Source organism: Podarcis melisellensis (assembly GCF_964234715.1).
Source record: "Podarcis melisellensis genome assembly, chromosome: 7".
NCBI lineage: Eukaryota > Metazoa > Chordata > Lepidosauria > Squamata > Lacertidae > Podarcis > Podarcis melisellensis.
Genome location: NC_138539.1, coordinates 9233878 through 9248632, shown reverse-complemented (window position 1 = coordinate 9248632; position 14755 = coordinate 9233878). Strand labels below are relative to the sequence as shown.

The 14755-nt window shown below is 46.0% G+C and overlaps 1 long non-coding RNA gene across 1 annotated transcript in view; it reads right to left on the bottom strand.

Annotated features, from left to right (window-relative positions):
* The window catches only part of LOC309374267, a 373854-nt gene that overhangs the window by 335303 nt on the left and 23796 nt on the right, over positions 1 to 14755 (bottom strand). The window lies entirely within an intron of this gene.

Genomic DNA, 14755 nt, shown 5'->3' with positions numbered 1-14755 from the left:
GGTTGCTATTTAACTTCCGTGATTTCTATTTTATTTTATTGGGTTGGGTTTTTTTTCACCTTTTGTTTGGATTTTTAAGATTCATTGATTGGTCTTCAGCTAACTTTTACTCAAAGTAGAACTCGCTGGGATGAATGGAGCTAACTTTTTAATAGTCATAGTCACTGATTTCAGCGGATCCCCTGATTAGAGTAAAACTTAGTTGAATACCACCCATTGCCCCATTTTTATTGTATGATTGCTATTTTGAAAACCGATTTTTGCACTATGGCAGAAGCCCGAGGCCACATTCATCAGAAGGAGTGGGAGAGCCCCCAAACACCAGCTCAAAAACCCTCCCCTGTAAGACCATTAAATTCCGCAGTCTAAAACTACCTAACTGCACCATATTCGCCCCCTGTTCCAGCACATCTGAGGTGTCCACATGCTGTTCGGCTTTCATTTGTAGCTATAAAATTATGTTTGTGCTATTTGCGTAATACAAAACAGCTAAATAAATAGAGCCAAAATGGTATTTTTCAGCATTTGCTGGCAATTGTTTCATAATCCACAGCGGAAATTGTTCCTCCTAATACAGTGCATTAGAAAAGTGAATTGAATGACTATAAAATTATGATTCCCTCTCCATCTCAAAGGGAGGTTTCTCAAGTAATAGGAGCAGAAAACTAACATTAAAATGGCATAATGGGACGTGTCATTTATAGAGTCCTTATTGGCTTTACAGTGTTGTCGGCATCAGAGTGCATTAGTGTGACACGTTCAAACTGCAGAGGAAGAAAAGCATCGGAGGGTGTTGGGGAGGAAGAATGTTAAGTGTTGCATTTTATCATGTGAACAGAACATTTATGGTAAAGCCCCAGACACCAGCTCTGGTAATGAATGCAGAAAGGGGGATGCAGAAAAACTTGCAGCCAGGGACCCATTCTTTTCCTTGGGATTGTTATGCTAATTTTGCAGACTTGCAGCAACAGCAAAGTTGAGATTTAGGAGGAATGCATCAATTACTAACTACTGATGCTATAAAGATATCCTTAGCTCCTTCAGCTAATTTAAAAGGCTCATTTATATCCTATTTTTCAAGCGCTGCACTTCTGCCGACATTACGTGAAAGGTAAACTGTTCAAAAGTCAATACAGAGGATGGCTTTTTTTTTTGCTGGGAAGCCTCAAGCCTGAGAGTGATTTCTTTGGAAAGTTTCATGTTCTAATTTGTTACTAATGCTAAGGAAAAGACTAATGGTTTATCAATAGGGCTAAGGATTTGAGATATTAACTTCTTTCCCTTACAGTTGCTGCAGGAAATGTCCACTTGTTTGGCGTTCATGAGGCAGAGGGCTTGGAGAGAGTCAGTCAGTTATGTGATTCTTGGTCTGTATGTTTTATATCCATCTAGCTTTCCAAACTACCTTGTCCCAGAGATCCAGAGAATGGAAGAGAATTATGATAATCGCTGTCATCGGCAACTGTCTTAAAATATAACTGTAGGGATGCAGTCCTTTCAATGCTTTATTTGGACCAAACTCCAGTAAACTGAGTGGGACTTAAAGAGAAAGCCAGTTTGGCGTAGTGGTTAGAGCAGCCTTTCGAGACCTTGAGTCCTCAGGTGTTGTTGGACTACAACTCCCATCATCCTTAGCTCCTCACTCAGCCATGAAGTTCATTGGGTGAAACCTTGGGCTACCTCAAGGAGTTCCTGTGGTCATTAAATTACTGGGAGAACCAAGTGTAGCACCTTGGGCTCCTTGTAAGAAAATGTGGGACATAAATGCAAACAAACAGACAAACAAATGTACAAGATGGAGCTGTTAAAGCAGTGAAGGGACACATAACTCATGCTTCACATACAGAAAAGTCCCGCTGCAATTTTATTTTTGAGTTACAGTATTTAATACATTGATGTACCACCTTTATCTTCCAAGGAACTCAAGGTGGCATACAGGGTTCTCCTCTTCCCCATTTCATCCTCACAGTAGCCCTGCAAGGTAAGTTAGGCTAAGAGATGCTGAGTGGCCCAGTGGTGATTCCAACCGTGGTCTCCCAGGGCAATAGTCCCAACACACTAAACCATTACTCCAGTTCATGTTACAATTAGCCTTGTAACATGAACTGGATAGCTTAGTTGGTAGAGCACGAGACTCTTAATCTCAGGGTCATGGGTCTGAGCCCCACACTGGGCAAAAGATTCCTGCATTTCAGGGGGTTGGACTAGATGACGCTCGTTGTCCTTTCCAGCTCTAAGATTCTATGATTCTTATTCTACGAGGCTCCACTATACTGTTTCACTGAGCCATCCAGTGTTAGGCATGAGGTGTGAGGCTTCATTTATCAGATAAACCTTGCTCTCTGTGATCCTGCCATTGCTATCTGCCAAATTGGTGCCATCTCCATTTAAAAGAAAGGACCAGCTATGAGGTTCTGAGAAAGACCACGACCTGAGAGCAGCTGCCAGTCAGGGTACAGAATACTCCCCAGGTGGGCAAATTGTCTGAATGGCTGTAAAACAACTGTAGAGTTTTGTACTTCCAAATGTGTTGGGCTACAACAACCATCAGCCATTGCACTTCAGTAATATTTAATAATAATATCAATAATAGCAACAACAATAAAGCCATTCTCTTTGCAATAAAGAAAGCACGTTAAATTGAGCTCATTTCCCCTTCAAAGCCTTATTATTAGGGAGAGCACATGGCCAAGGAATTTAAAACAGGAAGGAAGCTCTCCCTAGCCTTGCCATCTCTTGGCATCATCATTTCCACTAACACTGGAGGACCTCGGGTGCAAGAGTGTTTTCTGGGTGGAGATAGATAGATAGCCCAACAGTTCTGGCAAGTGCAGGGGTGAATGGTTCATAGAATCATAGAATCATAGAGTTGGAAGAGACCACAAGGGCCTTCGAGTCCAACCCCCTGCCAAGCAGGAAACACCATCAGAGCACTCCTGACATATGGTTGTCAAGCTTCTGCTTAAAGACCTCCAAAGAAGGAGACTCCACCACACTCCTTGGCAGCAAATTCCACTGTCGAACAGCTCTTACTGTCAGGAAGTTCTTCCTAATGTTTAGGTGGAATCTTCTTTCTTGTAGTTTGGATCCATTGCTCCGTGTCCGCTTCTCTGGAGCAGCAGAAAACAGCCTTTCTCCCTCCTCTATGTGACATCATTTTATATATTTGAACATGGCTATCATATCACCCCTTAACCTCCTCTTCTCCGGGCTAAACATGCCCAGCTCCCTTAGCCGTTCCTCATAAGGCATCGTTTCCAGGCCTTTGACCATTTTGCTTGCCCTCCTCTGGACACGTTCCAGTTTGTCAGTGTCCTTCTTGAACTGTGGTGCCCAGAACTGGACACAGTACTCCAGGTGAGGTCTGACCAGAGCAGAATACAGTGGCACTATTACTTCCCTTGATCTAGATGCTATACTCCTATTGATGCAGCCCAGGATTGCATTGGCTTTTTTAGCTGCCACGTCACACTGTTGGCTCATGTCAAGTTTGTGGTCAACCAAGACTCCCAGATCCTTTTCACATCTACTGCTCTCAAGCCAGGTGTCACCCATCTTGTATTTGTGCCTCTCATTTTTTTTTTACCCAAGTGCGATACTTTACATTTCTCCCTGTTAAAATTCATCTTGTTTGTTTTGGCCCAGTTCTCTAATCTGTCAAGGTCTTTTCGAAGTGTTTCTCAGGACAGAATCTGTCTGTCCACTTGAGAAAGGTTAAGGTGTGGGAGAGTGTGCAGAAAGACCTATCTTGCCCTCTTTGTCAGGTGACAGCCCTCAGCTCTGCTGTTTCCACTTGGCCCAGGATGCCAGCACCTGCAGAGGCTTGGATTCCTGCTGCTTCTATTCCATGATCTGACAGCGCTTTTACTCAGTCTGATCCCATGGTGAGATTTCACAGGCAAGAAGTGGTTTTATTTTCGACGGTGCAGGTAAGACCTGGGAAATGAATATTGCAAGCCCTGAATCCCACGACTCTAAATTTAAAACTTAAATCAGGTCAGGGCTACACAAAGAAGTATCTTATCTCCGCTGCTTGCTTTTCATATGAGGACCTGGCTTTTTCTTTCTTCTGGCTCCCTTCTGAGCATTAAAGTGCACCTTCCCTTGCTTTGACCTTCCTTGCCTTTTCATCTTCACCTTCACTTTTCGAATTCCAGAACTACTTCTAGACTTCTTCTTTTTGCAGCACTCCAGCTCTGTGCCCCCTCAGTCCATCTCCTCACTTTGCATGCGGCCAGCCAAGCCGTAAGCAGTAGCCGGAGGCTGCAGCGGCAGCAGGAGATGGCAGAGGAGGCAGGCAGGTGCAGAGGTGACCATAGGAACAGGTAGGCATGGAGGCAGAGGCGGGTGGGGATGGCATTTTCTGTTTTGCTTGAAGTGGTGAAATGCCCTGTGCCGGCTTTGATTAGGAGACTCCTACTCCCTCCCGGACGTGGGTGGCACTGTGGGTAAAACCTCAGTGCCTAGGACTTGCTGATCGCATAATAATCATCATAATAATATTTTATTATTTGTACCCCGCCCATCTGATTGGGTTTTCCCAGCCACTCTGGGCGGCTTCCAACAAAGATAAAAGATACACTGAAATGTCACATATTAAAAACTTCCCTGAACAGGGCTGCCTTCAGATGTCTTCTGAATGTCAGGTAGATGTTTATCACTTTGACATCTGGTGGGAGGGCGTTCCACAGGGCAGGCGCCACTACCGAGAAGGCCCTCTGCCTGGTTCCCTGTAACTTGGCCTCTCACAGTGAGGGAACCACCAGAAGGCCCTCAGAGCTGGACCTCAGTGTCCGGGCAGAACGATGGGGGAGGAGACGCTCCTTCAGATATACTGGACCGAGGCCGTTTAGGGCTTTAAAGGTCAGCACCAACACTTTGAATTGTGCTCGGAAACATACTGGGAGCCAATGTAGGTCTTTCAAGACCGGTGTTATATGGTCTCGGCGGCCGCTCCCAGTCACCAGTCTAGCTGCCGCATTCTGGATTAGTTGTAGTTTCCGGGTCACCTTCAAAGGTAGCCCCACGTAGAGCACATTGCAGTAGTCCAAGCGGGAGATAACCAGAGCATGTACCACTCTGGCAAGACAGTCCGCAGGCAGATAGGGTCTCAGCCTACGTACCAGATGGAGCTGGTACACAGCTGCCCTGGATATAGATTTGACCTGTGCCTCCATGGACAGCTGTGAGTCCAAAATGACTCCCAGGCTGCGCACCTGGTCCTTCAGGGGCACAGTTACCCCATTCAGGACCATGGTCGGCGGTTCGAATCCCCGCGGCGGGGTGAGCTCCCGTCGTTCGGTCCCAGCTCCTGCCCACCTAGCAGTTCGAAAGCACACTTAAGTGCAAGTAGATAAATAGGTACCACTTTATAGCAGGAAGGTAAATGGCGTTTCCATGTGCTGTGCTGGTGCTGGCTCGCCAGAGCAGCTTCGTCACGCTGGCCACGTGACCCAGAAGTGTCTCCGGACAGCGCTGGCCCCCGGCCTCTTAAGTGAGATGGGCGCACAACCCTAGAGTCGGACACGACTGGCCCGTACGGGCAGGGGTACCTTTACCTTTACCTTTACTCCCTCCCTAAAATTTCCAGAGTTCCCTGTGAAGAGGGATCGATTGTTAAATCCCCCTGGAAATTGTAGCTCTGGGAGAGGAATAGCGGGGACTCCTAACAACTCTTCACAAACTACAGCTCCCAGAATTCTTTGGGGGAACCCATAACTCTTTAAAGTGCTACCATAGTGCTTTAAGTCAAGTGTGATCTAGGGATGTGCGTGGCGCTGTGATCTAAACCACCAAGCCTCTTGGGCTTGCCAGTCATAAGGTCGGCAGTTCAAATCCTGCTGCTCTTCTGTCCCAGCTTCTGCCAACCTAGCAGCTCAAAAGCATACTAGTGCAAGTAGATCAATAGGTACCACTGCGGCGGGAAGTCGTTTTCATGCACTCTGGCACTCGTCACGGTGTTCTGTGTGCCAGAAGTGGTTTTTTCATGCTGACCACCTGACCCGGGAAAGCTGCAGACAAATGCTGGCTCCCTCGGTCTGAAAGCAGAGATGAGCGCTGCACCCCATAGCTGAATTTGACTGGACTTAACCAGTCCAGGGATCCTTTACTTTTAGGTGTGTGTGGCCATTGTCAGCCTTTCTCTGCTCGTGGTCTTTCGATACCTTCTTGTCCCCGATACCTAATTGCTTTCCAGATTGCTTGCATTATGAATTCAGACTCCCTTGGATTCCTGATTTTTGTAATAAGTCCTGCTCCTGGAAACTCCCCCCCCCCTTTTTTTGCAATTCTGCTTCCTAAATTCGGATGAGGGTCCTTCCCATGCTGTTGGGATTCTTCTGAGAATCATACTTGCATGCTAGCAGCCTTCAAAGGATCCCCCCCCTCCCAAAGTCATAAATAATGTAGAGAAGCCTTTGAGGCTGCCTGTACCCAGTAAAATTGATTGGCAATAAGTACAAAACAGGTAAAAGGAAGCACACAGTGAATACTTAATATGTGGGATTTGTTACAAGGTGCTGTGGTGACAAGCAACAATCTTCTTTTAAAAATGGGTTAGACAAATTTGTGTTCAGGATAGGTTTGTCAGCAACCGCTAACCATGATAGTTAATTGGAACCTCCAGGAGCACCATATCCCTGAGGGTCAAACTCCATGTGGCATTTATGTCCTGTCTGCTGCTCAGACCATGACAACAGAGGCTTCATTCATGCAGGAAAAGGCTATCAATGGCTCCTAGTCACGGTGTGCTGGTCCCGGGGGGAAGGTTACTGCTACCGTAGTCAAGGTTCAGTCCCGAGACACTAGCCTGGAACTAGTCCACAAGGTGCGAGGCGAGGTCCGAAGCAGGGAGCCGGGCAGGGACAGGAACACTCGAAGATCAGAAGTAGGAAGCTGGGCGGGGAACAGGAACACTGGAGGAACAGGACTGGATGCTGGCCAAAACAGCTCTTCAATGACGACATTGCTCCCGCAACCTGGGACCGGGCTGACTGGCCTTTATCTTCTCTGAGGCCAGGGGTGGTCCCGGCCCCCAGGAGCCCCGCCTCCCCTGGCCTTAAGGTGAGCACTCCTCCTGGGAGAAACCAGTTCCCTTCGCCTCTCTGCCCTAAGCCTCTGCAGTTCAGGAGAGGCTGAAGGGTTACTGGGCCCAGGGGGAGACTCACCTGCAGGCACTGAGCCCCTCTGGGGCCAGAATGGATTCACCTGGTGCCTGCTCCTGAGGATCCGGCCCAGGTGCAGGCTCCTCAGAATCAAGGCCCTGCCCCAGTTCAGCCGGCCCTGGAGGCGGGGACTCCTGTGCCAGCTGGGATTCCTCCGGTTCACTCTCAGACTCGGAATCCCAGGCCATCACACATGGTGACTATGTTCTGCCTTCAAAGTAATGCTTTGTGCTAGTTGCTGGAAACTGCAGGAGAGGTCCTGCTGGAGGGTTTCCCAGAAGAGTTTGGGCAGCCCACTGTGAGGCCAGGATGCTGGTGGGCCATTGGCCTGATCCAGCACACTCTTCGAATCATTGAACTGTAGATTTGGAAGGGACCCTGAGGATCATCCAGTCCAACCCGCTGCAATGCAGGAATATGCAGCTGTCCCATATGGGGATCGAACCTGCAACTTTGGCAATCTCATCAGCACCACGCTCCAACCAACTGAGCTGTCTTCTTATTTTTCCAGTTTAGAACATTGGCCCAAGAGGTGTGGATCAATCCATTTCACATTGGAATTCACAGATACCCAATTCCTTAAGCATCTCTTGTTATAACTCAAAACCAGCAGTTTTTAAATTATGCCGAGAAACGCAATGGGAAGCTTGGTGCTGGGGCACTGGTGGAATGCCTTCTCCAGCAGCCATTCCAGCAAAGGGGCAAGCTGAGAGTGTTAGGAAACCCAGGTGCCACCTTTGGTAAAGTGCTTGCCCTGGAGTCCAGGGCAGGAATGTGGGGATCTTAGGCATGGGCAGGGGGAGGGAATGTGGCTATACAGTGGTACCTCGGGTTAAGAACTTAATTCATTCTGGAGGTCTGTTCTTAACCTGAAACTGTTCTTAACGTGAAGCACCGCTTTAGCTAATGGGGCCTCCTGCTGCCGCTGCGCTGCCACTGCAATATTTCTGTTCTCATCCTGAAGCAAAGTTCTTAACCTGAGGTAATATTTCTGGGTTAGCGGAGTCTGTAACCTGAAGTGTATGTAAGCTGAAGCGTATGTAACCCGAGGTACCACTGTACAGTACTCTCTGTATGATCCTTTCAAATCTCTTTCACAGGCCATACACCTCTTCAGCTGCACTCTCTCTCCCTAGGTCACACCTCTCACCATCTCTACTTTGTCCTCTCCTGAAGTGCCCTTGTCCGCTTGCTTGCATGGAAGCAGAATAGAGAGGGATGAGTGAGTGTTTGTAGAAATAAACCAACTGTGTTCAGACAAAATCAGCATTTGCTACTCAATTGCCTCTGGCCCTGCCCAACACTGACATGTGACCCCTTGCCCCCCAAAGTTACCCAGGAGGGGATATAGCCCTTAGGCCAGTTGTGGCCAAACTTGTCCCTCCAGCTGTTTTGGGACTACAACTCCCACCAACCTTAGCTAAAAGGACCAGTTGTCACAGATGATGGGAATTGTAGTCCCAAAACAGCTGGAGAGCCAAATTTGGCCATCACTGACAGGCTGAGAAAGGCTCCCCAACGTTGCTAGGGCCTAGAATTTATGCCTTCATTTACGGCCACCATCAGTCGGTAGGGCAGAAGACTCTTTATCCCAGGGTTGTGGGTTCAAGTCCCACATTGGGCAAAAGATTCCTGCTTTGCAGGGGGTGGGACTAGATGACCCTCAGGGTCCCTTCCAACTGTACAATTCTATGATTCTGTGTGCTGGCGGGCACTGAAGGGAGCTGTAGTCCAGAACATATGGAGGGTAGCAGGTTAGGGAAAGCTTGCTGGTCATCTTCGTGTTCACTATAACCTACCGGTACGTCTGCACGGCTTTTCACAAACTACAAAAAGCTACTGCAAAAGGACAAGAACAGCTGATCCTGCAGCTTCAAATACATACTTTGCAACAGAAGGCATTACTATTCCAAAGATTGCTGCATATAACATATCTGTGCCCGTGTATTGTTGATAAACCCTCAGATAAATGTTAAAACACATGCTTTTCATAAGCTTTCTTACCGCTTATGGATTACTTTTGGTGTTTATCCTTTGCAGCAGACCACTTAATCTTACCGGAGTACTTTACAATTTAGGCCCTCAGCCTGACCTATTTAAACAACGTTGGATACTGTCAGGAAAGCTGCATGTTTCTTGCAGGCAGACAGGTATTTATAACTGCTCAGCAGCAGACAGTGATAGCTATAGCATCATCCGCGCCATAGAAACACCATCAATGTCTTTTATAGCAAGAAATGATGAAGAAGTCTGAAAGTGGCGGAGGAACTAAGATGTGATCAGTTAAATGTTCCAGTGTATTGCTATATTAATCTAACATCATACTCTGAACACAAATATGAGCTGCAAATGCAGGATAACAATCTACCTAGGAGTTGCAACAAATGGAAACTCAGAAGGGGAAGCGGAAGCCAGCAAGCAAGCCCATTTCTTCAGTGTGTAAGTGGAGGGGGAACCCAGGAACCAGGTTAGCGTGTGTAGACACTTGATTACGACTCCTGAGTAAGCTCCATTGAGTTCTGTGGTCCTAGCACAGGACAGCTAAATGTAAATGTCAGGGGTTCAGGAGCAGAGGCACAGGGGAAAGAGGAAGCGGAGAGCGAAGGGGAACAATCCGAGGGCAGTGTAGGTGAGGATGACAGTGGGGCAAGAGATTCCATGAGTCTGTCCAGTGATTCGGAAGATTCCCAGAAGGGGGCACCGATAGCCAGAGCAAGGGGGTTCCCGGGAGGGAGGCACCAGAAGCAAGGAACCAGCGGTGACTCCCAAAGCAGCAGCTGGAGATCGGGACCAGGTTCCCCACCAGAGCGTAGCGGGGGGGGGGGGGGGAGAGTCCCAGGTGTCAGGACCGGTTTCCACTCCAGGGGAAAGAGAAGATGAGTCAGGGCTGACCGCGCCCCTGTCCCTGAGTGAGGGAATAGAGGGGAAGTCAGATCCAGTTAGCCCCCCCGAAGGAGGAAGCAGTGAAAGGAGCAGTGTAACGGTCAGGAGGAAGGTTACCGGCTGGGCGCGCGCGCCAAGTTCAAATGCACAGGCGCGCGGGACAGCCGGGAGCGCAGACTGGGAGCCAGGTCCTAAAGCACGCCGGAGGCAGGGGGAAGAATCCGGGGACTCGTCAGCATCAGCATCAGAAGAGTCCAGAAAGGGCAACACCCCAGCGGGCAGAAGGACCCAGAGGAGAAAGGAGCAAAGGAGGAGGTGGAGCAAGGCTAGGGTCTTGAACTGGTGTCTGGGGGGAGGAGATTCAGACGGAGCTTCAGCGGTCTAGGGTTGAGACGTAGAGCTGCGCGCCGCGGCTTTGGGATCGAAACTGAACCTTAATAAAGACTTTTGTATATAACAAGAACTGGCGTTGGTCCTCTGTGAGCTGGGACCTTGGGCAGCTCTGACAGTAAATAAAAGGATAGAAGGCTACTTCATATGACCTATTTATTGAACATTTATTCTGATTTGCTTAGTTAAACCTTACACAGAAGTTAGTTGCATCTGGTCATTACTGAGCATTGGTTCTGATTTGTTTGCAGGGAGGTTATATGAGCATTCATCCTGTAGTCATCTCAGTTTCCTTGTTGGGTGTTCGTACATCTTCCTGTTATAGGGTGACAGAGGGCTTTGATCCACATTAATTGTGCAAACCTAAATCTCCTGCCTGATATGAATGCCTTCTTTAAACATGCTGACAGTCTGGAGATGCCCTGATTCTCTCGCTGAAGGTTTATTCTGTGTGGGGCCAACGTGGACTTCAAAAGGAAGGTGTTTTGAGATTGGAGTGTAAGATTCATCTAAATTCAGAAATTTTGGCACCATGCTTCTTAGCAGTTCCAAACAGATTTGGCACTGTGGGAGTAGAGCTCTGTCAGTCAAGTTCTGAATTCTGCTGCCCTCACTTTCTGAAGCACGAGAGTTGAGGAACATGCCAGGAACAGCATGCATTGCTCAATCCTCCAGTCCCAGCATGTGCGTCAGGAAAGGTGGAGTAATTGAATGATCAAGTCTTAACTCCATCCTCCGCTTCTGTACTTAATGCACAGTAAGGACAGGAATAACCTTTGCGTGCAAGTTTTATCTTTACTAGAAAGGTGGATGCATGGATTTAAAGGAAAAGCCACCACCTGCCTTTGTGTTGAAGAGGATATGCACGTTCTGAGGATTCCTTCCTGTGTTAATAGCAATATTCTGTTTTTAAACACTCAGAACTTTGATTTTCCATTTCTCAGGGTAGATTAATTGAGTTGCATGCACTGTGCACACTTGAGACTAAAGCTCAGTTTGTTCAACAAGGACATTACAGATGGCAACGCTGTTATTATACAAGGCGTGTTTGTTCTTGTGCCCTTGGCTGAAGATTATTTCCGTCTCATAATGCTATTTTTGATTATTATTTTTTTGGTGTGGTGTGGCATCCCAAAAGATGGCCAACTTGCAGAGAACCGAGTGTGTTAAAGTATATGTGTTAATTATTTTTGTTAGGTATGATTCAGGGATTAAAAATATATGTATTTGCCATCTGTTCCTACCACTGCATGATTTATTTTATTTTAAAAGGCATAGATACTCTGTTTTTCCATAGAGAACACTCAAAATAGTTAACTAGTTCGAACAATCAGTCACATAGCACACAACATTATTTAAAATAATCAAAAAAATAAACATGGTTCAGTCCTAACACTGAAAACAGATTGTGAGGCTGGGCCTGGCTCAGATTGGATCCACGGTTTTATAGCAACTTATTTTGGGACAGTCAATGGGGGAGAGAGGAGAAAGGGACCGGTTGCTACATTTTATGGAGCATACAGGGAAATCACTGGTGAGCAGGATTTCATCAGAAGTCTATAGGACATCTCAACATTTCCACAACCATTTTTGTGCAAAAGCTATGTGCGTCAAGGGCACATAAATGTGTTTTCACTTTGGTGATGCTGGTTGATTGAACCCAGAGTTCCAGAATTTTGCTTAACACTTGGTTTACACAGTAACCCTTGACCTGATGTTTGCAAAGGTCTTAATGAGAGTTTGTTAGAGTTAGCTTTCCAAAACATTTTTCAGTAATCAATGGATTGTTCTAGTTTTGGTAAAGAGATGATAGGAGGTTGGTTTTTCTATGTGAAAGCATCCCAACAGGCCCTTTAAAACTTTTTTTCCCCTCCTAGAAGCGTACTTGCATTTTACCTCATGAACTAGTATTTTCTTTCTGATTATCAAGTACAGTAGCTGTGTTTACTTTGCAAACATACTTGGAAGTCAGAATTATCATAAACAATGCATTTTTTTTCTTGCTCTATTGTTAGACCACCCAGAGCACATACCGGTATATACAATGTAGTGGCTCTGTTTTTGGTTTATAACCATTCACCCAAGTATTTTAACATGTATGAGCATGGTAACAATAATTTAAATATATACATACAGGGAGCAATGGAAACATTTGTGAGCAGTGACTTCTGCACACCCAGCACATTGCGCTCGTGGAAGTTTCCAGTGCCTTTTCCTTGAGTACCGTATTTTTCTCCAGCATTAATGCTGTTCCATAGTTTGTAGATATGTCACACAAATTGTTAATTTGTGCAAATCAGGTAAAACTTAACAGTGCTTGTATCTGCCCTTACTGACCACTTTATTTAACGTTGTTGACAACTTGCATTGCTGTTCCAGAAATGTTACTTACAAAGACGTTTGTTTTTAGTTTTCTCTCTCTCTTTGGAACACAGGAAACAGTGATTCATTGATAGAACTCACAAAGGCCAAGGAGAACGTTATCCAAGGTCTTAAGTAAAAATAGTGCCATAATCTATCAAGTGCCAGATGGGTTTGGTGGAAGCAATGGGGAGGAGAGTCCATTTTGGCCACCTTAGAGTGTTCAATTTCATTGTAAACTTATGTACCTGATAATAGCAGCCTCTTGTTTCTTAATTGCAATTGTATCTCTCCTTTCCCCAAATGAACCCACTGTGACCTGTATGGGCAACGTTATCTTAAGTTATCTTATTTCCAGTGGCTCCTTTTGCTGCTTATAAGCAGGACAAAGTACTCCTTAGGATCACTTAATTAACAGATGTGTTCTGATGGTCTGTCCTTTAAAAAAGAAAAGAAGATATTCCGGTTTTGGAGAGTTGATCAAGATGAGAAGTGAGAAACGAGGGAGAGAACGCGAAACCTGGTCTTTTCCTTGAACACCATTTTCCTAATTTAAGTTGCCTCTGAAGTGGCCAGTGACCTGGTTCACACATAACATTAAACCCAGTCATATGGGTGGCATATAAACAATATTTTTTTTTATATTACTATCATAGGAATCTCATATGGAGAAGGGATGACGCAACTGAGAGACAGAAAAATTGGTGTCTCCTTTACTTTTCCAGGTCAGCTGGCTTTTAGAACTAAGTTTCCTTTTTTCCTCTTCCCTTCCAATCCATCTTCCTTTTGTGTCATTTCTTCTTCTTCTTCCAAGCCTGTCTTTTCTGTGTTACTGCTCTAAAGCTTTTTTTTTTTTAAATCCAAATAAATTTGAGGCAGGGCACTTATTTGGCTTTACCATGAGGTCTAATGCAATTTTAACCCTTTTCATATATGTAGCTGACGTCCAGCAACAACAGGTGTCCAGCAAGACTTTGGTTTTGTTACTTAAATTGGCTTGCATTCATTCTTTTGATTTAGATTTTAATCATTCTTCTCTGGGTTTTACTTTTATATAGTACTGCATGTCACTAGCTAGTGTGATTTATACTGTTTCAATTTATTGAACTTATGGCTTCATTATTGTGATATATATGTGTGTATGTGTACATATATATGATTAAAGGTAAAGGTACCCCTGCCCGTACGGGCCAGTCTTGCCAGACTCTAGGGTTGTGCGCTCATCTCAGTCTAGAGGCCAGGAGCCAGCGCTGTCCGGAGACACTTCCGGGTCACGTGGCCAGCGTGACGAAGCTGCTCTGGCGAACCGGCATCAGAGCAGCACACAGAAACGCCGTTTACCTTCCCGCTGGAGCGGTACCTATTTATCTACTTGCACATAAGGGTGCTTTCGAACTGCTAGGTGGGCAGGAGCTGGGACCGAACGACGGGAGCTCACCCCGCCGCGGGGATTCGAACCGCCGACCATGCGATCGGCAAGTCCTAGGCGCTGAGATTTTACCCACAGCGCCACCCGTGTCCCTATATATGATTAGGAAGTGTTTATTTTTGTCCTGAGTTGCTCTGAGCTCAGCTTGGATGTTGGAAAAGCAGCATACAAGTATTAAAATAGAACGAAACGTACGTCCATATCATAGCTGTCAACGTTTTCCCTTTTTTTTAAGGGAAATTCCCTTATTCCGAATAGGATTCCTCGCAAGAAAAGGGAAAAGTTGGCAGCTATGGTCCATATGCATTATAGCAGCATTTTATTATACACTTGATGACCTTTATTTTGTATCTTTGCTTCAGGGATGCTTTTCCATAATAAGGAAGGGAGGCGCTCTGAAAACATTCCTGCTTAGAAAAAGCTTAAAAAGCTGAGGTGATTTTAACCTGTTTTCGTGATTTTTGTCTTAAAACATGACTGCGGACCTTCCCCTCAGTTTTACGGTTTTATTTTTCTGTAAACTGCTTTG